A 27,604-nucleotide genomic window follows, 5' to 3' on the forward strand; every position below is an offset into this window, starting at 1 on the left:
ATAAAAAAAAGAAAAAAGAAAAAAAAAGAATGAGAAAACCATTTACCAACTATATGACTTGGAGTAATCCATTTAATATGAAAGCATTGTGGGGCAATGGAAAGAATGCAAAAAAAGGTATTAGAAAACTTTTGTTTACCTTTCAGCTGCTTTACAATCTGAGGTGATCTTCGGCACATCCCTTAGCCTTTCTAGGTATCATTTTCCATTTCTTATTATTTTTATAAGAATATTAGGGTTAAGTGACTTTCCCATGGTCACACAGGTAGTAAGTTTTAAGTGTCTGAGGTTAGATTTAAACTCAGGTTTTCCTGTCTTCAGGGCCAGTGCTCTATCCACTGAGCTATCTAGGTGTCCCTTTATACTATTCTTTTTTGGTAATGCAATTAGAGTTAAGTGATTTGCCTAGGTCATACAATTAATAAGTGTCTGAAGAAGGCTTTGAACTCAGGTCCTCCAGACTCCAGGACCAATGTTCTATCTACTGCACCACCTAGCTGCCTCTCTTTTCTTTATTTTTTAAATTGATAGATTCAGAACAGATGATCTCAAAGATCCCTTCTCTATTTGAATCCCTTCTCTCAGTCTTACTTTAATTTCATTTTACTTAAATGGGATGGGGGGACGAATGATATGTATTTGTTCTACTTGTTTCTCTTGTTTCTTAGAGTTGTCATGGGGATCAATTGAGACAGTATATTTGCAGATGATTTGTAAGCATTTTATTCTGTACTTATATGTGGTATCACTATCACCACTCCATCAGCATCATCTTAAAAAAAAAAAAAACTAACAAACAAGCAAAAAATTTCTGGTATTTATACTGTGGCTTAAGGTTTACAAAGCCCTTTGCATACACTATTTTCAGTTACTCACCACCTGGGTGATATAGGTCTTGAAATCATTATTATCCTTACTTTATAAATGAAGAAACAAAACCCCAGGAAAATAATAGATTTATTATAGTCAAACTGCTAGTAAATAGGTCAGAAGATAGATTTAAAATCAAGTCTTTGTGTCAAAAAGCCAAAAAGCCATAGCTCTATTTACATTGCTTTGTTGCCTCATATCATTAAAATACCATCCTACAAGGCAGTCCAGTTTAAAATGAATGGCATTTTCCCCTTAGACAGCTAGATGGCTTAATGGATAGAGTATCAGGGCTAGAATCAGGAGAATCTGAATTTAAATTCAACCTTAGACTATGACTAATTTTATTACCCTGGATAAATCATTTATCTTTAACTTACCTCAATTTCTTCATCTGTAAAATAGGGAAGACAATAGCAGTATGTATCCCCTAGGATTAATGTAAGGATGAAATGACATATTTTAAAAATCCTTATGCTGCCTAGTTTTTAGTAGGCATTTAATAAATGGACATTTGGATTCAAATCCTGGTTCTACCATTTAATATTTATGTCATTGTGGGCAAATCATAATATCTCTAAGTTTCGGTTTGCTCATGTATTAATGAAAATAATTACATTGACTCCAGATAACTGATGAGGACTCAGTATGGTACATGAATGTTCAAACATTGAGAATAAAGAGTGTTTTGGAAAGGACACAGCTAGGTTTCAAATCCTGGCTCTGATATTTACCAGCAGTAAAGTAATTTTTTTTTTCTGAGTCACATTTCCTCATGGTGAAAAATAATATACCAACCATCTCATGAAGGTTTTGCGAAGGTCAAAGATCAAATGAGGGACATGCATGATAAACACTGTATAAGTATAAAGTGCTATATGAATATGAAGTCATTATAATTAACTCTTCAAGTTTATCATTTCATTAATATCTGTTAAAGAATATACATTTCACATCTTTCTCCTTTTATTACAGAGGTTGGTGTGAATGAATACATATTCTGTTAGTTGGTTTTCTGAGTTTTTTTTAAATTTCCCAAGTGAAAAATTATAATTAAGGGGATGGTCTAGTTAATTTGAACTATAGAGAGTCAATTTTAAGTGTTCAGTTTGACCATTTATACCCCAGAAGTCCTGAAATGCTACAAATTAGGAACCAACTTATTATTTTGTTGATTACTTAGACTTAAAGTGTTAGAAAAAAATTGTTAATAAAATCTAGTAACCTTAAAAGTGCCAAGTGTATTTTTTGGGAGAAGGAGAAGAATAGTTAAACATTTACTGACATACTCTTGATTATAATAATAAATATAGGGACTTAAGAGTGCATTCTAAAAGTGAAAATCTAATTAAAGGCACTAAAAACTTAAGAAGAATCATACATGGTTTTATGACTAAATTATACATACATTCCTAGATACAAATATATATATATATATATATATATATATATATATATATATATATATATATCTGTTTAGAGGGAGAGAGAAGAGAAAGAAAAGGGAAGAGAAGGGAAGAGATAAGAGCATAGATTCATAGTTGAGAGGGATAGTGCATACCATTAAGGTCAATATCTTCATTATACACGTGAAAAATCTGAGGCACAGAGAGGTTACATGACTTGTCCAGACTCACAGGACTAACATTTCTCTCTGCATTGGGATATGAAACCAGATCTTCTTGATTCCAAACCAGCATCCTCTTCACTATGCCTTTAAAAACAAAAAGTAGTAGTAGAGGTAGGGGAGGTATAAAAGACTTCAGATATTATTTGTTATAGCCTCCATGTTGTACAAGAAAAGAAACAAGGCTAAGGAGGCCAAGACATTTGGGCATGGTTTGACACATAGCAAAAAGCATTTGAAACTCAGGTCTGTTGATCTCTCCAAAAGATCTGTATTTCCTGCTACTATAGTATAGGAATGGGAAGTTTGCTAAGATCAGTTCTTTATCTCTACTAACCGATTAAAACAAGCAAAATGTTCTAAAATGCATAAAAATCAGTAATGATAGGAAAAGGAAAAGTGAAGAAACATACACCACAAGACAGAACTTAGAGAAACAATAAGTTAAATCTAATGTATCAGTTTCTTTCTATCTGAAGATGTTTTTTTGGCTCTACCTTCATTGGTCTGCCATAGGCCGACTATAATCAATAAGTCCTCCTAAAACAGTTTTAGGTAATTTCTAAAACAAAACAAAACAAAATATTAAGGAGTTCCCTGTAATCAAAACAAATGGAGAAGAGTAGGGAGCTCTACTGCTCTGGCCTTTCTATTTGGGCTTCTGCACTCAACATCTAGAATGCTATATCAGGGAAGCCCTTACTATAGACTAGAATAAAGTGGACATCCAATAAGAGTGAGAAAAAATAGAGAACAAACTCAATTTTAAAGTCTTTAAGATACAACATTTAATTCCCAGAAGTGTCCTGGAGGTTCTACTCCCCTGCCATGACAAGTGTGACTGAGAGATTAAAGAAAGTCAATTACCAAATAAAAAATTGTAAAGGATTAAAAAGTTCCCAACCTCAATCATCACTTGAAGTATTCCCAAAGTTGTTTCCCAAGAACTCACCATATTGGCAGCAAAAAGAAAACAATAGAAACCATGTGGCAAGTGTTAAGGAAGGGTCACAAGGGCTAGGCCTTCAGAAAGAAAATAATTGTTGGTAAAACTTTAAAGTTTTAACAAAGCTTTATATAAAATATCACCTATTTCAATCTGATCCAAAAGTAGAAAGGGAATTATACAAATATATAATACAAAGAAATATTCCTCAATAGATAATGCTATATACATTTCCCAAAGAATTGCTAGCTTATGTGGATATAGAAAATCATGGTCCAAATCAGTGACAAAAGTTCAAAGTAAATGCCAGTTAAAACCAAACAAAAGTTTCCTGTCACATTTTGAAAATTGCCAAAGTTGATGAAAAATGAAAAAAAAAAAGAAAAGAAAACATAGGAACAATAAAACTTGAAAGTGCCATGAAAGGCAGATACTTTAACATATTGTTTCAGAACTATACATTAGTTTAATTATTTTAAATATCAACTTAAAATCATGCAATAAAAGTGACTAAACTGTCCCTTTCCTTTGTCTCATAAATCTTACTCTTTGGCTTATATTTTGGAAACCAAGAGAAAGAAACACATATATACACATATAGAGAGAAAGACAGAGACATACAGAGAGACAGACCAACAGAGAGATATGGAGATAGAGAAAGAGAGATTGAGAAGGGCAGAGAGGCAAAAAGTGAAACAGAGCCAGAGAGAGAGAGAGAGAGAGAGACACAGAAAGAGACAGAGAGAGAGAGAAAGAAAGAGAGACATACACACATGTAGGTGCTCATCAAATGGGGAATGATTGGGAAAAAACAACTATGGTATATGAATGTAAGGCAATATTATGTAAGAAAAAAGAATATGAGTAATTTAAGGATAAAACATAATTTATACAATTGAATACATAAATTTATATAAATTATAAAACTGGGAAATTAAATAATTATATGTAAGAGAAAACTGTATACTACAGATATAACAATGCAAATTATATATATATATATATATATATATACATGAAATATATACATATATTAAAAGGAAACAAATTTCTGAGTAACTGTTAAATCATTGACAGTCTGTGACAGTAGATTATAATTCATACTTTCCTGGCAAAATGATGAAAGAAGGCATATTATACACATTACAGTCATAGTTAGGTGCAGTCATAAAATTGTTTATTTTTCCTTTGTTGTTGATTTTCACCTGGGAAGAAGGAATGGGGAAGGGAAAAGAATAAGCATTTCTCATGAGCCTACTATGTGCAGCAAGTCAACCTTTTGGTGTAAGATTTGAAATGATTGTATATAATACAAAGACAAAAGACATCAGCAAAACATTTTAAACCAAGTCAAAGAGACTCTGTCTAATGATATGAATGAGAAGTATAATGATATGAGGGAAGTAAATAGGGAACGAAAAGTAAGCATTCACAAACTAAATAACTGTGAAAGTCAAGTTCTGGAAATATGTGGAAAGTGTGCTTTCCACACTTTTGCACACTTTCCACACAAAGACTGGGCAGTGCTGGGCAGTCTTTGTTTTTCTTCTACTTTTTCCCCCATTTCTCCCCCCCCCCCTCCAAAAAAAACAAACCTCAAACTGGCACAGCATTCTTTGTTGGGGAAACATATGCCCTTTCATCCCTGTGAAATTTTGTGATATCGTAGAACTTAACTCCATGCTAGGCAGAGTTTATACTTTAGAGACTCATATCAATGTCCTCATTTATAATCTCAAACATGAATCATAGACTATAAAACTCTTAGTTGATAATATAACACAGTGTTATATATGTGCCATATCTGGTGTAACTACCCAAACTTCCACTGTAAATAATTTTGTAAGTGCACTGCAAGGTTGTTCTGGTCTGGTATTCAAGAAATGAATGAGATGATGATGGAGAAAAAATATAGGTTATACTAGGAAAACTGAGGGGATGTAATAACTCTCCTCTCCTTCAAGTAATTACACAACAAGTGAGGTGCTGGAGGTGAGTGTTAATGACTAAGGAGTCTGGCAAATGATTCAAGTTTTTTTCCAGGTAATCCATCATACATATTGTTATCCCTTGAAAATTGTCTCTGATGAATTGTTCCAATGTTAAATAGATAGCCACAAAATATATGTTCATCTTTAATGATAGTCAAACAAGGTGCCTTTACTTGAAAGATTTCTGTTGGATTTCCCAAGTACTGCATAGACATCATGCTTGCCATACCAAAGAAGGCTCAAATGAACTTTCTTACACTTTGGCATATCTGTCTTTTCCCCATGATAAACAGTGATCACATGATGTAAACACTGACAGGAATTAAAATGGAATGATGACAGTACATGCATTAATAGAATCCAGGTTTTAAATTTTTGGTAACTTTTTAAAGTTAGTGTGAAATTCCTGGTTAATTCAAGGGAAAAGTGAGGAAGACATTCAAAATGGAATGGAAATGTTGCCCAAATTTTAGGATGATATGAAATATATCACAGATGAAGCAGGACTATGATTTGCATCATTGGAAGGACAGATCAAATTGATTCATTTGAGAAACTTTTGGAAATTTTAAAAGCAATTTATTCACTTAATAAATTTCAGTATCTAAAGCACATGTTAATTACACAATGTGAGAATAAAGTTGTCTCTAATTTATTCTTGGGCCACACAGAAGACTCTGGATTCATGAAGACTATTGGACCATAATTGCAGGCAGATTATACCATGTTAGAAAAGCTCTCTAAGGACTAACCTATCTAAGTATAAGAAAAGTCATTACCAATAGGTTAGCCCCTTGGTTGTATACCCTTTGACCACTACAAACTCATAGGAATATTTATTTTATGTAGGTTGAGATGGTTTTCCTTTAAGGAGGGCAATCTAGCCCCAGGATTTAGTTGCTGTAGAGTTTTAGGAGCATAAAAATGAAGTCTATAGGCATTGTCAGATACCAACATCTGATAGAGTTCTTGATTCTTTTTGGAATAGCTTTCTGAGACATCAATGCTGCTAGAGGAAGAGCAGCTTTGGTTTTTTAATAATCATGCTTTATTATATATAAATTAATTTTACTGCCTTGTGTGATTCTTGAGTGCTTCACTGCATTCTTGACCCAAGCCTGAATGAGCACACTGGCACAGAATAGGTAATTCTTAAGTACTCCCCATAAAACTTAGAAAAATATAAAAAATGCTTGGTTCTAAGAGACCTAATTCTTATTTTATGATAATGGCAGTCTGACAGAGAAAGAAATAGAGGGTGCTGAAAAAATTGTAGGATATTTAAAATATTTGCAACCATTAATTTACCCATTGATATTCTAAATATTACATCCTTGTCTAGTAGAACACTATAGGAAGTGTATAATATCAGTTTTGAAGATAAAAGGAAGTTATACTTGAATAAAAACAGATGGCAGTTTATGCTTGAAGAGATAATTTTTTTAAGCTGGTGGTGTTTTTTAATCATGTGTTTCATGGCAACAAATATATTATTTTATGGTGTATTGTTATCTCATATTGCAGGGCTCTTAATAAGCCATTGTGTTAATATTTGTTACAGAAAATACGAAGCAAGAGAAATTTTATAAGGAACTTAACAGGACCTAATAAGGAACTTAACAGGATGAATTTCATTAAGCTTTTTTTTCTTCATCACACAGATCAGTATAGAAGAAGGGGGTAGAAAGTGGATTTGAAAAAATGATTTAGGAGTAAGAAGCATGAATGATCAAATATAAATTTTATCAAATGTATGTACTTGCATACTTTCTATAAAATCATAGTGAAGAAATGTAAAGAATACAAAGAAGCATGGGTAGGTCTATAGGGACTGAATCAGACTGAAGTAACCATAGCCAAGGAAACAATATGCTCAATAAAAATAACAATCTAAACAGAAGAATAAATTGTAATATCATTTCTATATGACTTATCTGTGTACAAAATAGGCTTATTTGAGAAAAGATTTTAAAAAATCAAAAAAACAGAAAAATTAGAAGATACTGTACATGATTAATACAACTCTAACATGGCCTATATTAAAAAAAAATGTAAAAAAATTGGGGATAGATGAAAGAACAGACTTGGAAACCGAATGCTACTTTTAACTATGAAATTGTAATAAAGACAGATCAATCACCACAATATGGAAACAAACAAAATATAAGTTTAAAAAAATCTCTGTTTAAAACTTTTATACTCCTTGTCTAGCAAGGAGAGATGGCAACCAAGAGCCTTGATAGTTGCAGTGGTTCTCAAACTTTTGTTCTCAGTATCTGTCTCTCAGGATCTGTTTAAAGAGTTTTTGTTCACATGGGTTATATTTATATCTATTTACTATATTAGAAATAAAAAATAATTTTGAATTTATAGAACTTCTGAAAGGGTTTCAGAGACCCCAACAATTCTTTGGACTACACTTTGAGGACCACTGGTTTAGAGCCTTAATATATTTGTAAAATCATACAGACAAAAAAGAAGAAATATTATGAGCTTTCATCTCATGAAATAGTAAGAAACAGTAAAATAGAAAAGAAGTTTACTAAAAGCTTGATATAAGTTTCAACAAAATAAAATGATTATGAAAGAATGAAACTGGGAGAAAGATAGTGAAGGGACAAAAATGGAAAAAAAAATCTAACATATTGTTTTAACTTTTAAAAATCTCTTTTCCACCATTAATTATAGTGAAGCCATCTCATTTGGTCTCTAATGTCTCAGGAATTAATATTCTATATGAATAATTAGAGATTGAACTAAAGAAAGTAAAAAATCGAAAAAACAGTTTGGATAGTACAGATAGAAAAGATGCATATCAAGGGTGATACCATTTTAAGAGCTTTGCTAAATCAATTTTTAAAGCACACAAATAAAGGGAAGATTACAAATATTTCAAACAAATAAGTAAAAAAAAAACACCCTATACACCTTATTTTTATGCCCCCAAAGCTGATTAATGGAATATAAAACTGGCAACCCATATTTGCTTTCCCATATCTATAGAATATTTTTGAGAATAATATAGTTTGCATATTATGTATACATATACATATATATTTACATATGCATGTATACATATACACATACATATACATACTAATATATTCATATATATACACATATATTCTTATATATAATAAAATGATATCATGAAATATGTGAAAAAGGGAAAATTAATTCCCTCTCAGTGATTAATATCAAGCAAAACATAAACAAGAACACACAAGGTTAGCAACAATATTTAACAGACAATCCAGTACTGAGTTCAAATAAAACTTGGGGGCAATCCATATAGAAATGAAGAGTTTTATGGTAAACACAATTAGTCTTCAATTTTTTATATATGACACTATTGTCATCTTCATTCCATGCTCCTGCAGACCAGCTTTGAACTGTACTGAGAGACTGTTCTCATCAATCAAACTTCTGACAGTCACCATACTCACTCTAACTAGACCAGCCCAGAGCCACCATGCTGCTGCTATTATCTAAATATTCTCATGATATATACACATAATATGTATACTGATCCAATCCTATATCCTTCATATTCATTAGAAGTGTAATCAATTACACTCCACAGTTCTTTTAAGTGCATACCTATTGTCATATAACTACATTCATCATGTTTTAAATTATCCCTAACCTTAACTCTTCTATCTAGTCAACACTCTTCTGTCTATGATGTCTTTACTTATCATAATATAAATTTGGAATCAGCATTGTTTTGATTTTTTAATTTATCTCTTTAGTATTCATTCATTAATTCATAAATTATTTTATTAATTCACTAAATAAATTCATGTATCCATTTATATTCATTTCTTCATTATCAAAGTAGAAATGTTCAAGAAAAGTAGTATGAAAGACATGAGAGCCACAAAGAATCAAAAAAAAAATTGGTCTATTAATCAGTTAGGAAATTATCATCTTTGTTATATTGGTATTCATGAAATGTTGAGAGATCCAAAGCAAGAGTTTCAGAATGATGGGTGATACCCCTAAAAAGATAGGAATAGGAACAGCAAAACATGAGAAGTTGTAGATGGATTAGTTTCAGCCTGTACCACTGAAAGTATAGTCACATTGAAGAGATCACTGAATCTTTAAAAATAAGAAAAATAATTAAATCAATTCAATTGAAATTAAGAGTAGAAGGGCTTTCTGAGGCCATTAAGTCCAGTCTTCTCATTTTACAGATGAGGAAACTGTTTGTCAAGGAATGTATAATTACTGCTCAAACTCATGAAAGTGATAGAACTTAGAGATGAGATTTGAACTCAAGTCTTCTGACTTCAGAACTTATGTTCTGACAGAGAATTGTGTTGATGTTCAGTAACAAAGAAAACAAAGCCTCTGACTTTGAAGGTCTTACAATCTTTTAAGGGTTAAAAGACCCTTGAAATAATCTTTATGAACTGATTAAATGATTGGTTTCTTGTACTAACTTTTTTTACCTTTTTAAATTCTTTTATTTATTTTATTTTTAATCTATCGGATAAAACTAGCATTTCTATGAGCAGTATAATAAAAAGAAGATTGCACAGAAAATTGAAAATCTACCATGGACAACCTGTTATTTCTTTCAAAGTTAAAATAAAGTTAAACTGGTCTCTTTTTTATTATTATAACTTTTTATTGACAGAACATATACCTGGGTAATTTTACAATGTTATCCCTTGCACTCACTTCTGTTCCAACATTTTCCTTCCCTCCCTCCACCCCCTCTCCCAGATGGCAAGCAGTCTTACACATGTTAAATATGTAATAATATAACCTAGATAAAATATATGTGTGCAGAACCAAACAGTTCTCTTGTTGCATAAGGAGAATTGGATTCAGAAGGTAAAAATAGCCTGGGAAGAAAAACAAAAATGAAAACAGTTTACACTCATTTTCCAGTGTTCTTTTTTGGGGGGTATAGCTGCTTCTGTCCATCACTGATCAAATGGAACTGAGTTAGATCTTTTCTTTGTGGAAGAAATCCACTTCCATCAGAATATATCCTCATACAGTATCGTTGTTGAAGTGTATAATGATCTCCTGGTTCTGCTCATTTCACTCAGCATCAATTCATGTAAGTCTCTTCAAGCATCTCTGCATTCATCTTGCTGGTCATTTCTTACAGAACAATAATATTCCATAACATACATATGCCACAATTTACCTAACCATTCTCCAATTGATGGGCATCCATTCATTTTCCAGTTTCTAGCCACCAAAAAAAGGGCTGCCACAAACATTTTGGCACATACAGGTCCCTTTCCCTTCTTTAGTATTTCTTTAGGATATAAGCCCAGTAGTAGCATTGCTGGATCAAAGGGTATGCTCAGTTTGATAACTTTTTGGGCATAATTCCAGATTGCTCTCCAGAATGGTTGGATTCGTTCACAACTCCACCAACAATGCATCAATGTCAACTGGTCTCTTTTTTGTCTTCTCTGCTCCTCCCATTTAAGTCAGTTTTCCCCAGTGGCTGATTAATTTTCTAAAAATGCTATTTTTGTTATGTTGCCCCCACTCAAATTGTTCCCCCTTTTTTTCCCTAATGGAACTTTTGAGGGAAAAGGTTCCCCTTGGTACCTTTAATGTCTCCAGGAAATCCTTTTTCTTTCAAAAACTTTCTTAAGAATAAATCTTTGGAATGTTTATTTGTCCTCTTTCCAAATTTGAAATTCTTTCCCCACCCAAATTTACTTCTTAAAAAAATTGGCTTTAAATTCATTCTTGGGAACATGTATATTCCAATAGAAAATAAGTTCTTTCTTTTTTTAATTTAATAACCTTTAATTTAAAGTTTTAATTTGGGTAACCTTTACACCCTTTAACAATTCCGACTTCCCTTTTAATTTTTTTCAAATTTATTTTCCCTTTCCCAAAACCCTTTCCCTAAGGAGGAATTTGAAAGTAGATGTTAAATATTTAAAATTTTAATTACAACAAAGGTTACCCAAATGACCAAAACTTTATTTTTACCAAAAATTTTCCTCCTGGAAATTTACTGTCCAATTACTTGTGGAAAAATTAAAAATTAATTTATTTGGGCATAAATATAATTAAATTAAAGAAAATGGTTTTTTCAATTTAATTCTTTTTTCGGGAATATCTAGGTTTTCAGCATTAACGTTCCAAAAATTGATTTAGGAATTTTTAATCTTCCCTTCCCTGAGGGAGGTCCATAGAATGGTTAAATTATATTAAATTTTGTTAAAATAATATAATGACCAAACAATTTTATATTTTAAAGAATCAGTTCTGAAATCTGACCAATTCTTTGAAAAATTAAATGAGGGTCATTAAAGAAAGGGTTAAATTCCAATTAATTTTTTATACCCAAATTTTTTTCACCATTCTTTTCAACTGATTGAAAATTTTATTCGTTTCAGGGTTTCCCAACTACAAAAGGGGTTGTTGAAAATTGATCCTCGGTCCCTGTCCCTTTCCTTGCTTTATTAATCTTTGGATTTAAATTCCCGTTGGTAACACGCTAATACCAAAATTTATTCCACAATTTATTAACCATTCTCCAAAATAATTGGTTGGTTTCGCCCACAAAACTCCACCAAACAATTGGCAATCAATTTCCCCAAAGGTTTTCCCGATCCTCAACAAATATCATTTATTTTTTACTGTTCCATCTTTAAATGAAAAGGTGTGTAGAAGTATCTTAGGGGTTTTTAATTTGCATTTCTCTGATTAATAATGACTTAAGGCATCTTTTCATATGACTAGAAATAGTTTCAATTTCTTCATCTGAGGAATTTCTGTTCATATCCTTTGACCATTTTCAATTGGAAGAATGGCTTGATTTTTATAAATTGGGTCAATTCTCTATATATTTTGGAAATAAGGGCCTTTATCAGAACCTTTTGACTGTAAAGATATTTTCCCAGTTCATTGCTTCCTTTAATCTTTCTGCATTGGTTTTGTTTGTACAAAAACTTTTCAGTTTGGTATAATCGGAAATTTTCTATTTTTGTGATCATTAATTGACCTCTAGTTCTGCTTTGGTCATAAAAACCTTCCCCTTCCACGGGTCTGAGGGGAAACTTATCCTGTGTTCCTCTAATTTATTAAATAATTTCATTCTTTATCCTAGGTCAGAACCCATTTTGACCTTATCTTGGTTCGGTGTTAATTATGGATCAATGTCCTAGTTTCTGCCATATTAGTTTAATTTTCCCGGCAATTTTATCAAACAGTAAAAGTTCTTATCCCAAAAGCTGGCATCTTTTGGGGTTTTACAAAACTTAAGGTTGCTATGTTGTTAATGTTTTTCCCTTAACCTAATCTATTCCACTGATCAACTAATCTTTCATAGCCCAATACCAAATGGTTTTTTAACTGCTGCTCCTATAATATAATTTTAAGATCTGGTACAGCTTAAACCACCTTCATTTGATTTTTTTTCAAGTAATTCCCTTGAAATTCTTGACCTTTTTGTTTTTCCATATGAAAACTTTGTTGTTATTTTTTCTGGGTCATTAAAATAGTTTTTTGAGTCTGATTGGTTATAAGCCTTAAATAAATGATTAAAGTTTAAATTAATATTATCATCTTTATTATTTTTTGCCCTTATCCAAAGACATTTAATTTTTAATTGGTTTAGATCAGACTTAATTTGTGTGAAAAGTGGTCTGTAATTTTGCTCCATAAAGTTTCTGGTTTTTCCCTTGGCAGATAGATTTCCCAAATATTTTATATTATCAGTAGTTATTTTTAAAATGGAATTTCTCTTTGTAACTCTGACTGTTGGATTTTTTAGTGATTATGGAATCTGATGACTTTTTGTGGGTTTATTTTATAACCAGCAACTTTGCTAAAGTTGTCGATTATGTCTAATAATTTTTTAAACCAAGAATCTTGGGCTTCTCCTAAATACCATCGTTAATCAGCAAAGGTGATAATTTGGTTTTCCTCATTGCCTATTCTTATTCCTTTTAATCTCTTTTTCTCCCGGCTCTTATTGCTTTGTCTAGAGTTTCTAATACAATAATTAAAATAGTAACGGTGATAGTGGGCAACCTTGTTTCCTCCAAGATCTTATTAAGGAATGGTTTGCAGTTTGTCTCCATTACATATTGATGCTTACCCAAACGGTTTTAAAAGATGTCTGATTATTTTAAGGAAAAATCCATTTTTTCCTATACTCTCAAGTGTTTTTAATAGGAATGGATGTTGGTTTTATCAAATCTTTTTCTGCATCAATTGGAATGATAATAGGTTTTTTTAAATTTGGTTATTAACATGGCCAATTTATTGATAGTTTTCTAATATTGAACCAGCCCTGCATTCCTGGTATAAATCCTACTTTGATCATAGTGTATTATCTTGGAGATGATTTTCTGTAGTCTTTTTTAATATCTTATTTAAAGATTTTTGCATCAATATTCATTAGGGAGATTAGTTCCAAATTTTCTTTCTCTGTTTTCCAGCCTACCCTGGTTTAGGTATCAGGACCATGTCTGTGTCTTAGAAGGAATTTGGTAGGACTCCTTCCATTCCCCTATTTTTATCAAAATAAATTTATAACAACACTGGGAATTGTTCTTTAAATGTTTGAGTAAAATTTACAATTCCAAATCCATCTGGTTTCTAAGTTTTCTTAGGGGAGTTGTTTAATTGCCTGTTCTTTTCTTTCTCTGAAAGGGGACTATTCAAACAAATTTACTTCCTCCTCTTTAATCTGGGAATCTATATTTTTAGGTGTCATCCATTTCACTTGGTTATCACATTTATTGGCATAAAGTTGAGCAAAATAACTCCTTATTATTTCTCTAATTTTCCTCTTCATTGGTGGAAAGTTCTCCCTTTTCATTTTTAAAGATACTTTTTAAATTTTCCTCCCTCCTTTTTCTAATCAGGTTTACCAAAAACATCTATTTTTATTGGCTTTTTCATAGAACCAACTCTTGTTTTATTAATTAGTTCAATGGTTTTTTTACTTTTCCAATGTTTTAATTTCTCCTTTTTAATTTTAAAATTTCCAATTTAGTATTTGTTGGGGGTTTTAATTTGGGTCTTTTTTAGTTTTTTATTTGCAAGCCAATTTTAATTTTTTCTTTTCTTGTTTTTATTCAAGTAAGCCTCTAAGGATATAAAATTCCCCCTTATTACCCTTTGGCTGCATCCCACAAATTTTGGTATGATGTCTCATTTGTCATTATCTTGAGGTGAAATTATTAATTGTATTATAATTTGCTGCTTCACCCAATCATTCTTAAAAAGATGAGATTGTTTAGTTTCAATTACTTTTTGGTCTATTTCTCCCTAATTTTTTTGTTGAATGTGGTTTTTTTTTGCATCATGATCTGAAAAGAAAGCATTTTTATTTTCGCTTTCTTGCATTTTAATTTTAGGTCTTTATGTCCTAATATATTAAATTTTTTGAATAAGGTTCCATGAACTGCTAAAGGAAAGAAAGTATATTCCCTTCTATCTCCAATTTCAATTTTCTCCAAAAGTCCAACATACCTAATTTTTCTAATATTCTATTTACTTCTTTAATTTTCTTTCTTATTTGTTTTGTGGTTTGATTTGTCTAATTCTGAGGGGTGCAAGGTTGAGGATCTCCTACTATTAAGGTTTTTGTTTGTCTATTTCTTCTTTGCCCTCTTAACTTTCCTTTTAGGAAGTTGGATGCCATGACTTGGTGCATATATGTTTAATATTGATATTGCTTCGTTGTTTATGCCCCGGAGGATTGGATTTTTCCTTCTTATCTCTTTTAATTAGATCAATTTTTTACTTTTGCTTGGTCGAGATAAGGATGGCTCCCTTTTTGTTTTCACCTGAAGCATAATAGTTTTGCTCCAGCCCTTTTACCTTTTACTCAAATATGTATCCCCTGCTTTAAATGTGTTTCTTGTAAACAACACATTTGTAGGGTTCGACTTTTGATCCAGGTCTTTCTTCCTCCTCTTTTGGGGGAATTCATCCATTCACATTTCGGAGAATTACTAAATCAGTTTTTTCCTCCCAATCCCAATTGGTTGTTTCACTTTTTGCCTCCCCCAACCCTCTTTTTCCCCTTTTTAAACTTTTATCTCTTGTAACACGTGCTTACCCTCTTTTTAATTCCCTCCCTCCCCCCCTTTGGGTCTTTCCCCCTTCCTTCCCTTATTCTCTTTTTTTCTTTTCCCTTTTCCTCTGCCCCCGTTTTTTAATGGGGCGGAGAGAATTTTTCTCTAAAACAAAATGTCAATTATTTTTTTCTTTGAGCCAACTCTGATGGGGGTAAAGATTCACTTGTTCCTCCCCCTCTCTAAATTCCCTCAGAATGTGATAAGTTTCCCCTCTTTGTGGAATGTGGTTTCCCTTTTTTTTCCCTCCTTCCCCTTTTCCTTGCCATTCCCTTTTCCATATCTACTTCCTTTTTTTTATGTTAATATCAGTACCAATCAAATTATACATGTATTTATTTTTTGTATTCCACAACAAAATACAATTCTCAAGGAGTTATTTTTACCTTTTCTGCCATCTCTTGAGGTTCTTGGTTGGAGAATCAAATTTTTTGTTTGGTTCTGGGTTTTCCTTCAGAAACAAATGGAATTCATTTGTTTCATTAAATCATCCATCTTCTTTGGAAAATGCTCCAACTTAACTGGGGGGTTTATTCTTGGCTGCATCCCAAGTTCTTGTGCCTTTCGAATATCAAACAGGCCTTTCTTTCCTTTAATGTAAGGGCAGCCAGATCCTTGGGTGATCATTACTGTGGCACCTCGGTATTTAAATGGTTTTTTGCTGCTTGTAAAATTTTTTTTCCTTAATCTGATAGTTCTGAAATTTTGCCCAAATTATTCCTTAGGGTTTTATTTTGGGGTTTCTTTAAAGGGTGTTCGATGAAATTCTTTCAATGCCTATTTTACCTTCTGGATTCTAATTACATCTGGGCGGTTCTCTTTGATGAATTTTCTTGTAAAAAAAGTATCTAGGCTCTTTTTTTTCATCATAGTTTTCGGAAAGTCCAATAATCCTCAGATTATTTCTCCTAGATGTATTTTCCAAGTCTGTCATTTTTGGAAGTAGATAATTCATGGTTTTTTCCAGTTTGTAAATTTTTTGGTTTTGCTTGACTGATTCTTGCTGTCTCAATGAATCATTAGTTTCTATTTGTTCAGTTCTAATTTTTAAAGAATTATTTTCTTCATTAGCTTTTTTTACTTCTTACTGTATATGTCCAATTGAGTTTTTAAATGTATTGTTTTGGTCTGTGGAATTTTTTTCCATTTCACTAATTTTTTTTTTTTAGTGAATTATTTTCTTTTTCCAATTCACAGATCCTACTTTCTTGAGTGTTCTTTGTCTTTTCCAATTCACAGATCCTACTTTATAGTGAATTCTTTATTTTTTCCAATTCACAATTCTTACTTTCCTGAGATTTTTTTACTTTTTCCAATTCGTATTTCAAGAAATTGTTGCTCTCTTGTAAGGCTTCTCTTTCCTTTCCCCATTTATCTTCTAACTCTCTTTTGAGACTTTTAATGGTCTCTTCTATGAGAGCATCATGTAAAGGAAGACACTGTGATGCATTTTTACTGTTTGAGGTCGCTTCAGGTTTGCTGACCTGCTCTTTTTTTGCATAGAAGCTGTTGATCATTCTTTTCATCTTTTTATTCATGTTTTAAAGCCTTTAGGGTAGGTCTCCTATGCAAGGGGGTTACCAGCTTCCTCTGCAGAGCAGGGAAAGATGTAAACTGATTTCCGGCTCCGAGGTATGGGAGTGCTCTGAGTGAGAGTTTTCCCTTCCCCCAACAGGAAGTGGATTCAGCACTGGCCCAGCTATCGAAGTGCCCAGTTGGGCTGAGTGGGTTAGTGATTGCCCTCGGCTAGAGACTAAGGGGTGAAAGTGTCATTGCCCCAGGCCAGAGCCTCTTGTGGGACTGTGAGTATTAGCAGGTGACCGCCCCAAACTCTGCCCCAGTGTCTCTGCCTGATGCAAATTGGCCCTGGGAAAGCTCTATGGCCCCAAGCCGAGCTCCCCACTGGGCAGATTGGAGGCTAACCCTGGGCTGAGTCTTCCTGCCGTGCAGGATCACAACTGCCCCAAGGAGAAGCCCCGTACTGTGGGTTGGGGCTGTGTGCTTGTGCTGAGATCTGTGCTTTCACTTTCGGTTTGAGACTCTCCTTGGAACCTAATTTCTCTCCCCCTCTGCGCTGATCTACCCCCTGGCCCCGGAACCAACCTTTTTTTTGGCGAGACTGCAGATTTTCTTCGGCCGGTGAGTTGTTCTACTTCTTATCTTTACGAATTGTAACAGTCAAGACTATTTTTGAGGCTTGATATAATATTGATAAAGAGGGTAAGAGAAGAGCTTAGAAAGTCGCGTGTGTCTTCTCCAACATCTTGGCTCCGCCCCAGAATGTAAGTTTATTGAGGGAAGAGACAGTTATTTTTTTGTTTTTTAAGCATACAGGATGATTACATACAGAAGGTGCTTTATTAATGCTTATAAAATTTAATTGAACTCAGTAATTCTATATCACTAACATATTTTGAACTGTTACTTGAAGGACATTGGGACAAATGAGTAATATTTTAGCTCCACTGCCATTTTAAATCTGATGCTTCTTTTTTTTTCTAGCCAACTTTGATATACCTACCCAAATTTCAGTGGAAATACATTTAATGGGCATCACAATGCTTTTAAAAAATAAGTGTTAGCACATATATAGCACTTTAAGGTTATCAAAGCACTTTATATAGATCGTGTTATTTGAAACTTAAAACAGTTCTAAAAGATAGGTGATATTATTAATTTCCTTTTAAAGATTAGGAAATTGATGCTGAATGAAGTTGTGATTTGGCCAGAGTGACACATTTAATAGGTGTCTGAGTCAGAATGTTAAATTAGAAATTCCTGAATCCAAGTCCAGAGTTCTATTCATTGCATCTCCTTGGTGAGTTTTAAAATTCTAGAAATAAAACAGTATGTCTGTGGGGGTTGATGGCTAATTTGGGTCACCATGGGCCTTGGAATTCAAAGTCTCATAAAACTAAGGCTAATTCAGTCACTGAATTGAGTCTTCAAAATGTCAGGCACAATTATCATATTTCTGAAGAAGAATAAAATACAGAGATCTAAGAGTGGTGACTCATACTTGTAGATGCCAAAACTTAGAAGGCTGAAGCAGAGGCTGATGGATTACTACAGTTCAGGAATTCTAAGCCATAGAATTTTATTGTGTTCATACTAAGGGAAGTGCAAATATGGTAAGCCCTTTGGAGTGGAGACTATAGGACTGCCTAGAGAGGGGTAAATTGACCCAGATTAGAATCAGAGAAGGTCAAATTTCCATGTAGGGCTGCAAAAGGGTGGGGCCTGTGGGTGGATTCTGGGTTTGTGGCTTGTAAGAGATGAAGAGAACTACTCTCAAAAATAAACTAATGAACAGACAGACAGATAAAAGAATAAGCATGTGAATAGCTTTATTAATATAAAGATGAATAAATAAATAAAGACATAAATTAAATAAATAGATGTATAAATAAACAGATAAATGAATGAATGAATGAATAAAAGAGTAGTAACTTTTAAACTTAATTTGGAAAAGCTTATGATGTTCAAGTTTTCAAGAAGATATGTCCAAATTTGGTTCGTGCAGACTCAGCTTGTCATAATATAATTATTGCTTGCAGAAAGCAGCCTCTTTACTGCCTAAAAGAGATTACTCAGAAAAGCCTAAATTGCATATACAATGCCCTGATGATAATTATTTTTCATTACTATGACCATAACAACTGCAAATATAGAATTTAGTTTTCATAAAGCTGCTATATATTGATTTTTCTCTTTAAAAGTAGCTTTTACAAAAGATGTTGGAAAAAAGAAAGAGAATAGGAAAGCTTTAACAGAATCCTTGGAATTCCCATTCTTACTTAACTTTAGGCCTTTATAATTCTCAAGGCTTCCATTTGAATTATAATATGATTAACCCTATCTTGTTTTTCTCTCCCCTTTATTTACTTGTTTCTTCCCTTCCTTCTTCACTTTCTTTCTTCCCTACCTTTTCTCCTCTTTCCTCTCCCTTATTCCTTTTCTTTTTTCTTTCTTATTTTCCTCCTTATTTTCCTTTATTATTTCCTTTCTTCCTTCTTCCCCTTTTTTTCTCTTTTTCTCTATTTTTAAAAGGTACCAAGACTTTAAGGATTGTTTTATCCAGTGGTATTGTCTTACAAAAGGTGAACCTGGAATCAAGAGAGGAAGTTTTAAGCTAGAATATAAACTCTTCTGACTCCTTGGCCCAGGGATTTTTTTTTTTTTTTTTAACACACCACATTGCCTTTCTAAAATTTGAATTATCACTAAAATTTGGGCTGATATTCAGAATCTTAACTATCATGGTACAGGCACTATGTTTTCATCCCTATGTTGTCTTAGCTTCCTGTCTCTTGAATCCTTTTTATTTTCTGCTTAATAAGCATCATTTAAAATGAAGTTAGATTGTATCAGGATCTGGGGTTTGAAGGTCATTTCTATTTTACTATACTGTCCCTCTTTCAGCCAAAGAGAGACAATATTTTCCTGGCATTCTCCCTATAAAAAGATTTTGGAACCGATTTTCACTGCTTTGAATCTGTCATTCATAATGGTCAATATATGATTTCCCTGAACTTAGCAAAGGAAAATGATGCCCACCTTCTCTTATCAAAACTGTTCTCTTCAAGACTCGCGTGTTCACATTGTACTGATTTATTTGGTAAGCAAAATGTAGATCATGAAATTACATAATTAAATTCTAATACCATTACTTAAAAAGAAAAAGAAAATATGTCCATTCATTCTCAAATCTATCTTTTACCTTTCAAAGTTGAAGTTGTAAAATTAAGACACCTGCAAGCCACCAGAGTGTTAGATTGTAAAAACAAACAAACAAACAAACAAATAAACAAAAAACAGTAACAAACAAAAATGCTCATCTCATAATACAGGGGAACCATAAAGTCACCTCAGTTTCATTAAGATTAAGATACCAATCATTCAAAAATTTCTAAGTTTGTCCCTCAAAAGACAGCATAGTCCCTTACACATAACAGTGACTCAGTAAATGTTTGTTGTGTTGTTAATTCACTTGTATGGTTCCTCATATAATCTGCCTTTGGGCACCACTTCAGACCAGCTTTAAGGTATATTATGATAATGAAACTTGTGCTTTATCTAGAGGACCATCTTCCCTCCCTCCCCATACCTTTATCTTATCTTCAATTACTGTCTTCTGCCCTCCTTCTCTCCCTTTCTCTCTTCCTTCCTCCTTCCCTCCCTCCCTCCCTTCTTCTCTCCTTTCCTCCCTTCCTTCCCTCCTCCCTTCTTTTCTTCCTTCCTTCCTTCCTTCTTTTCCCTTCCTTACTTCCTTTCTTCTTTCCTTCTTTTTTCCTTCCCTCTCTCTCTCCCTCCCTCCCTTTCTTCCTTCTTCCCTCTCTCCCTCCTTTCTTTCCTTCCCTCCTTCTTTCCTTCCTCTCCTTCCTTCCTCTCTTCCTGCCTCCCTCCTTCCTTCCCTCCCCTCCTTCCTTCTTTCCTTTGTTTCTACCTCCCCTCCCTTCTTCCTTCTTCCTTCCCTCCCTCCCATCCTTCCTTCCTTCCTTCATTTGTTCCTAACTTCCTTCCCTTCCTCTTTCCCTCTCTCCTTTTCTTTCTTTCTTCCTTCCTTTTTACTCATCATTTTTATTGTATTTTTCTTCATTCTAAAAACTTTTTCCCTACTCCATGTTAGAAGTTAGAACCTTCCTGATTTCCAGGCATCATGAAATTCTCTGTATTTTCTTCCTTCCCTTTCTCTTTATTCCAATGGATAAGGTTACATTTTTAATTCCTTTGACATCGTTTTGGTCAGGATCTTTGGAACATAAATTAAACTCAATTTGTAATACAAAATAGTCCAACACTCTCCTTTTACAAACAAGAAAGTGAGGTTTGGGGATCCCTAAAAAATGAAGGATATAGAATTTCCAAGAATTGTTTTATTATTCAGGAACCTCAGAATAAACAACTTGTTAGACCTTGGGAACTGACAACTTAATCTCAAAACAAAGATGCTTCATCCTATTCCCTCATTACTTTTGTTTCTCTAGGCAAGTTTCTACCTGTTAGAATCCTTACAAAATGTTAACTCAATGGAATTGATAGAAACAATGCTTATGTTTACACATTTGAGAGTTCACACATTAGCTCACACATTAGTTCACAAGTTTGGGAGATTTTAGGATTCACTATGAGATTCACAAGTTTACACCTCCCACAATCCCACTCTCTCAGAGGAGGAGTCAACCTTTGGGTTCACACCTTTAAGAGATCATATATAAGGAGTTCCTGGAGTCAGTGGAGAGGAGGAAAATCAAGATTCAGAGAGAGCTGGAGGCTGAAGCTGCAAGAGCTCTTGGAACCAAGGAGGGAGATAGGCCTCTAAGAAAACTAACTGATCTATTTTGAAGGAGACAATAAAAGATTTAAACTTTTAACACCTGGCTTCATTTGAGGTGATTATTATACAGAACCGAAACTAAGGCTGCCTCCAGAAAACCTCCCCAAGAAACCTGTTCCCAGAGAACAATTATATTTTGAGAGAAGAGAACACTACATATATACTTTGGGAACTTTTCCTTCCACCTAGATTGGATTCTTACAGTCACTTTAGAAACCATCCCTTGGGAGCTGGTACATCACCCTTTCATCACTCCTTCTACTGGATAATTCAAAATGTTTGTTGATCCCTCATTAAAACAAACAAATTAAATTCTGGAATGCTAAATAAAGGGATAACCAACAAATACTATTTCAAGTGCTTTTCATTCAATCACAAATTATATTTTGTTAATTGCTCCATAGATGATCCCTCTGTGCCACCATTTTGCTTATAGAAATTAATATAAGATATGAGTCATAGTTTGCTCTTAATTTTCTGTGTTTTCATTCCTTCCCACATTCCACCACCACCTATCCTGGTAGGATCTTTCTCATATAATAAGCAATAAAGAGAGGTCAACAAATAATTTTAAATAAAATTTGAGATAGCAACATTAGTAATCAAAATAATAACTGACATGTATAGAGAGCCATACATTTTGAAAAATTCTATACATATATTATTTCCCTTGAGCTTCACAAACCCTGTGAAGTAGGCATGTTAGGTATTATTTCCCCAGTTTCAGAGATAAAAAAATTGAGATTTGGGGATGTTAAGCAACTATTATCTATTATTGTTTATTTGTAAATATTAGTAAATCTCAGAGACATATTTTGAATTCAACTTTTCCTGTCCCCATGGAGTATCAAAAGAAGGCTGAATCATCTGGGTTCACTTCCTAATATCTTAGCCATTATATATTCCATTTTCCCAAGGATACATTATTGTCATAGAACTATAGAATTCCAGTCTTAGACTCGGAACAATAAGCATCTTCTTCCTTACTCTTTCCTAATGTACTACATGCTTGAACTATATTTAGGGAAATCAAACAGTTCCAATTTAATCAGCAGTATTTAAATAAATCAGATGCACCTATATCCCCATATTTAACAGCATAATTTTCATAAAAAGTCTTTAAGCAGTTAAATTCTAACTATCTAAAATTCTCTACAAATACCAGTAAAAGGTACTTACAGAAATTACTAAAATATGTGTGTTGCCCCTGTTGCATAATTCACAACTTGTACTAGGTTTCTGGGTAATGCAATGAAATCAAATGAACTGTGTACATCATAACTTGACTCAGTTGATCATTTCACCTATGTAATTGACAAACATCCCATATATATATTATATATATATATATATATATATATATATATACGCACACACACATGGGATGTTTGTCAATTACATAGGTGAAAGTATATATATAGTATTTCTAGCAAATTGAGCTGCTATGGCTTATATAGGTAGATAATTTGGACCAATTAAATTATGCAAATGTTGAGTTCATTTGACTATAGAATATATTTTCATAATTACTTAAGAGAGTTTCAAAAAGATTTTCCTATCACTTTTTTGGTATTTTTCTTTATGCTGAAAAAATGGAAGAAACATATTCATCAAATGTATATAAAATATAGTAAGCAATAATATATTTTTAAAAATTATTGCATACCAAATCCTCCCTATCAACATAATGGTACATGAAGAGAGTGTTGCATGCATATGCATGTGTTTTTGGATGAGTTTGCATTTTTTGCATAAGCTAGAGAAAGAATAATACAGAGACAGAAAAAGAGACAGAGAGACTGAAACAGAGACAGAAAGAGATGTAGAATTACTTCATGAAGTTAGAATTGCATAATACAGAAAGTGTCAGAATTGGAGCCAGGATAACTCAGATTTAAATCATGCTTTAGACACACATGAACTATATAAGCTGCTCAAGTTACTTGATTATTTTGAATCCCAGGTTTCTCATTTGTAAAAATAATATATAATTATAGTACCTGGGTTACATTGATTGGACAATGTATATAATGTCCTGGGTCTGGAGTCATGAAGATATCTTCTTGAGTTTCAATCTGGCCTCAGACACTTACTAGCTATACGATCCTGGGCAAATTACAACCTTTTTGCCTCAGTTTCCTCTTTTGTAAAAATAAGCTGGAGGTGGAAATGTCAAACCACTTCAATATTTTGTCAAGAAAATCCCAAATCAAATCATGAAGAATGGGACACAGATAAAAAATGACTGAAGAGCAACATAAAATCTACTTCAATTTACTATGAAGTACAAACATTTTTAAAGTAATTTGCCTACTTTACAATGATATATGAATGTAAGATATTATTAGCAATGCCATCAAACTGCTGTTCTGTAGATAGCAGAATGTTTTTTTTTTTACCTTTTTCATAAATTACTTTTGAACTTGAAGTATAAGAATTCTGAAATTATTTTCCTGGCTCTGATCACTTCATTCTATAATATGTCTTTCGAGTTTTCTTATTGCACAATAGTATTCCATAATATTTATATGCTATAATTTGTTGTGCCATTCCCAAAGTGCTAGATACATCCTTAATTTTTAATACTTTACCACTGAAAAGAATTGTTTTAAAAGATTATTAGATGGTTCCTTTCTTTTATCTTTGATGTCTTTGGAATGTGAACTTAGTAGTAATATTTTTGGGTCTTTTGTTGTTCTATCATTTGTTTTATACACTTCATAATCCCATTTGGGGTTTTCTTGAAAAAGATACTGGAATGGTTTGCCATTTTCTTTTCTACCTCATTTTACAGATAAGAAAGCTGAAGCAAATAGTGTTAAGTGACATGTAGGGACATGTAGCTAGTAAGTTTCTGAGGCCTGATTTAATCTCAGGAAGATGAGTCTTCCTATATCCATGACTGGTACTCTATACAATCTCACCTAAGTATCTCCAAATTATTATTTTGTGTTTTTACATATTGTAGCTAATTTATTTGTTCACACTTTATTATCTTAATCTATATGATTTTTCATTATATTAGATATAGTTTTTGTCTTGTTTTCTAATGTTTCCAATTTCAGGTCTCAAATCAAGATTTTATATTTAGATCATGTTCTTATTCATCCTAAATTTTTGAATGAAATGATAGTCATAGTTTTTAATTATTTTGCAATCAAAATGCCTCTGTCCTTTTGTAATACTGGATAGAATGATTTTTTAATTCTCCTGGTTACCTTCTCCTACAGCCCTAGACTGGGATGGTATGTTAGATCTAATACCAAACTCTTGTTTTCCGATGCAGTCCTTAAGCTTTTCCTTCTATTTTCTATGGATCAACCTTCTTATGGTTCTTCACAACATTTTAGTCCCTTGCATAACCATCTAAACATGGTTCCATGGTTTAGGGCACATATTTGATACAATCCATGTGGTTCTTATTGTAGATTGAGATCACAGATCACATTGCTGTCAGGTTCTTTCTCTCCTTATCCATACACATTACCTATAATTGATTTTATTCCTTAGTTCACTAAGTAATCAGATTGACTAATAGGATAATAGGTTCTCAGCTACGCCCAGAGAAAGAACTCTGGGAGATGACTAAAAACCATTACATTGAATTCCCAATCCCTATATTTATGCACACCTGCATTTTTGATTTCCTTCACAAGCTAATTGTACAATATTTCAGAGTCTGATTCTTTTTGTACAGCAAAATAACATTTTGGTCATGTATACTTATTGTGTATCTAAGTTATATTTTAATGTATTTAACATCTACTGGTCATCCTGCCATCTAGGGGAGGGGGTGGGGTGGTAAGAGGTGAAAAATTGGAACAAGAGATTTGGCAATTAATGCTGTAAAGTTACCCATGCATATATCCTGTAAATAAAAGGCTATTAAATAAATAAAAAAAAAGGATAATAGGTTCTAAAGCTGGTAGGGGGTCTTAGAGATGATCTCAGCTTCTCTTGATTTTACATATGGGAAAACTGAGCCATGATTATGAAATTTTGTAGGACCTTCCTGCTGTAAACTTAAGGAGAGCATGTAGGAATTTTGATACCAATAGGCTTTGACTGGCCATTAATACTAAAACTTGCTAAATAGTCATTTAAATTATGAACACTGAATAATCAATGTAGTATAGCATTTGTATATTACTTAAAAACACAAGATATCCCAAAAGTCTTAGTATATTTAAAAATTATTAAGTTTCAAACTGCACTGTCTTTTGGAATATTCTGAATATTGTTCAATTTATTTTTTTCTCAAGTTATTTACAAACTATTATAGTGTATGAAGTGAGCCTCCCTTCCATTTTATGAGTGATGGCAACCATAATGATAATCAATGGTCAGAACCTCTAACATATGTTTATAGCTTTAGGAATTTTAAACCCAAGAAGTTTCACATTTCCGTTTTTTTTTTGTTTTTGTTTTTTTTTGTATGAACCAATTGTTTTACTATGAAAGTCAGCAGGATAGCTGGTAGGTAATCAAAGGGTTTCTGCACTGTCATTAATTGAACTTTATAAGATTTTGAGGACTAATGCATTGGTGTGACCACTCCTGAACCAACCCAGTTTGTTTTTATTAGCTATTGTTATTCCTAGAGTCTGTGGAGGGGGAGAGTGTATGGAATTGATACATTGGGAAAGTTTTTAGACTCAGGAAAGAGAAGGAATGGCAGAAAGATTTATCACTATCTTTCACTCTGCTCTTCTTTCTTTGGGATAACTATGATATTTAAGAAATATTCTTATAAATATAAATTTCAATATTTCATAGTAAGATCACATACTTAGAGTGAGGAGGGCCTTTTTAGACTTTTAGGAGTTATCTAGCTGAATACCTTGTTGTTGTGTATCTTTGTCCTTCATTCTTGAAGAAGACCATGATATCAGAGAGGTGATGCCTTGACATGCAAGTGAATTGGATTTAAGTGAAAAAGAAGTCTTCAGGGTCACCTGCCTTACATTCCCCTTCAGAGCCATGTGGTCCAAGAACTGAAAACCTGAATTTTTCTGATGAAGGAAATGAAGTCTGATAAGTTTAAGTGACTTACAACATTTCAAAAGAAAGATTAGGACGCATATAAAGTAAAAAATTCTAAAATTAAAAAATAAATAATAATAATATAATAATATTAATAAATAATAAATTATATAATACACTAACAATAATATAATAATAATGGTATAATATATAATATATAATATAATAATTATAATATAATATAATAACAATAAAATAAATAATGAATAATAAAATAATAAATAAATAAAATTTTAAAATTAAAAGGAGAAATTAATAATATTGAAAGTAAAAAAAAAACTATTGAACTAATAAATAAAACTAAGAGTTGGTTTTATGAACAAAACAATAAAATTGATAAACCTTTGATAAATCTGATTAGAAAAAGGGGAGAGGAAAATCAAATTAGTAATCTTAAAAATGAAAAGGGAGAACTTTCCACCAATGAAGAGGAAATTAGAGAAATAATGAGTTATTTTGCTCAACTTTATGCCGATAAATTTGGTAACCTAAGTGAAATGGATGACTACCTCCAAAAATATAGATTTCCCACACTAACAGAGGAGAAAGTAAATTGCTTGAATAGTCCCATTTCAGAAAAAGAAATAGAACAGGCAATTAAACAACTCCCTAAGAAAAAATCCCCAGGACCAGATGGATTTACATGTGAATTCTACCAAACATTTAAAGAACAATTGGCCCCAGTGCTATATAAAATTATTTGAAAAA

Source organism: Sarcophilus harrisii, chromosome 4 (assembly GCF_902635505.1).
Source record: "Sarcophilus harrisii chromosome 4, mSarHar1.11, whole genome shotgun sequence".
In the NCBI taxonomy this organism is placed as follows: domain Eukaryota; kingdom Metazoa; phylum Chordata; class Mammalia; order Dasyuromorphia; family Dasyuridae; genus Sarcophilus; species Sarcophilus harrisii.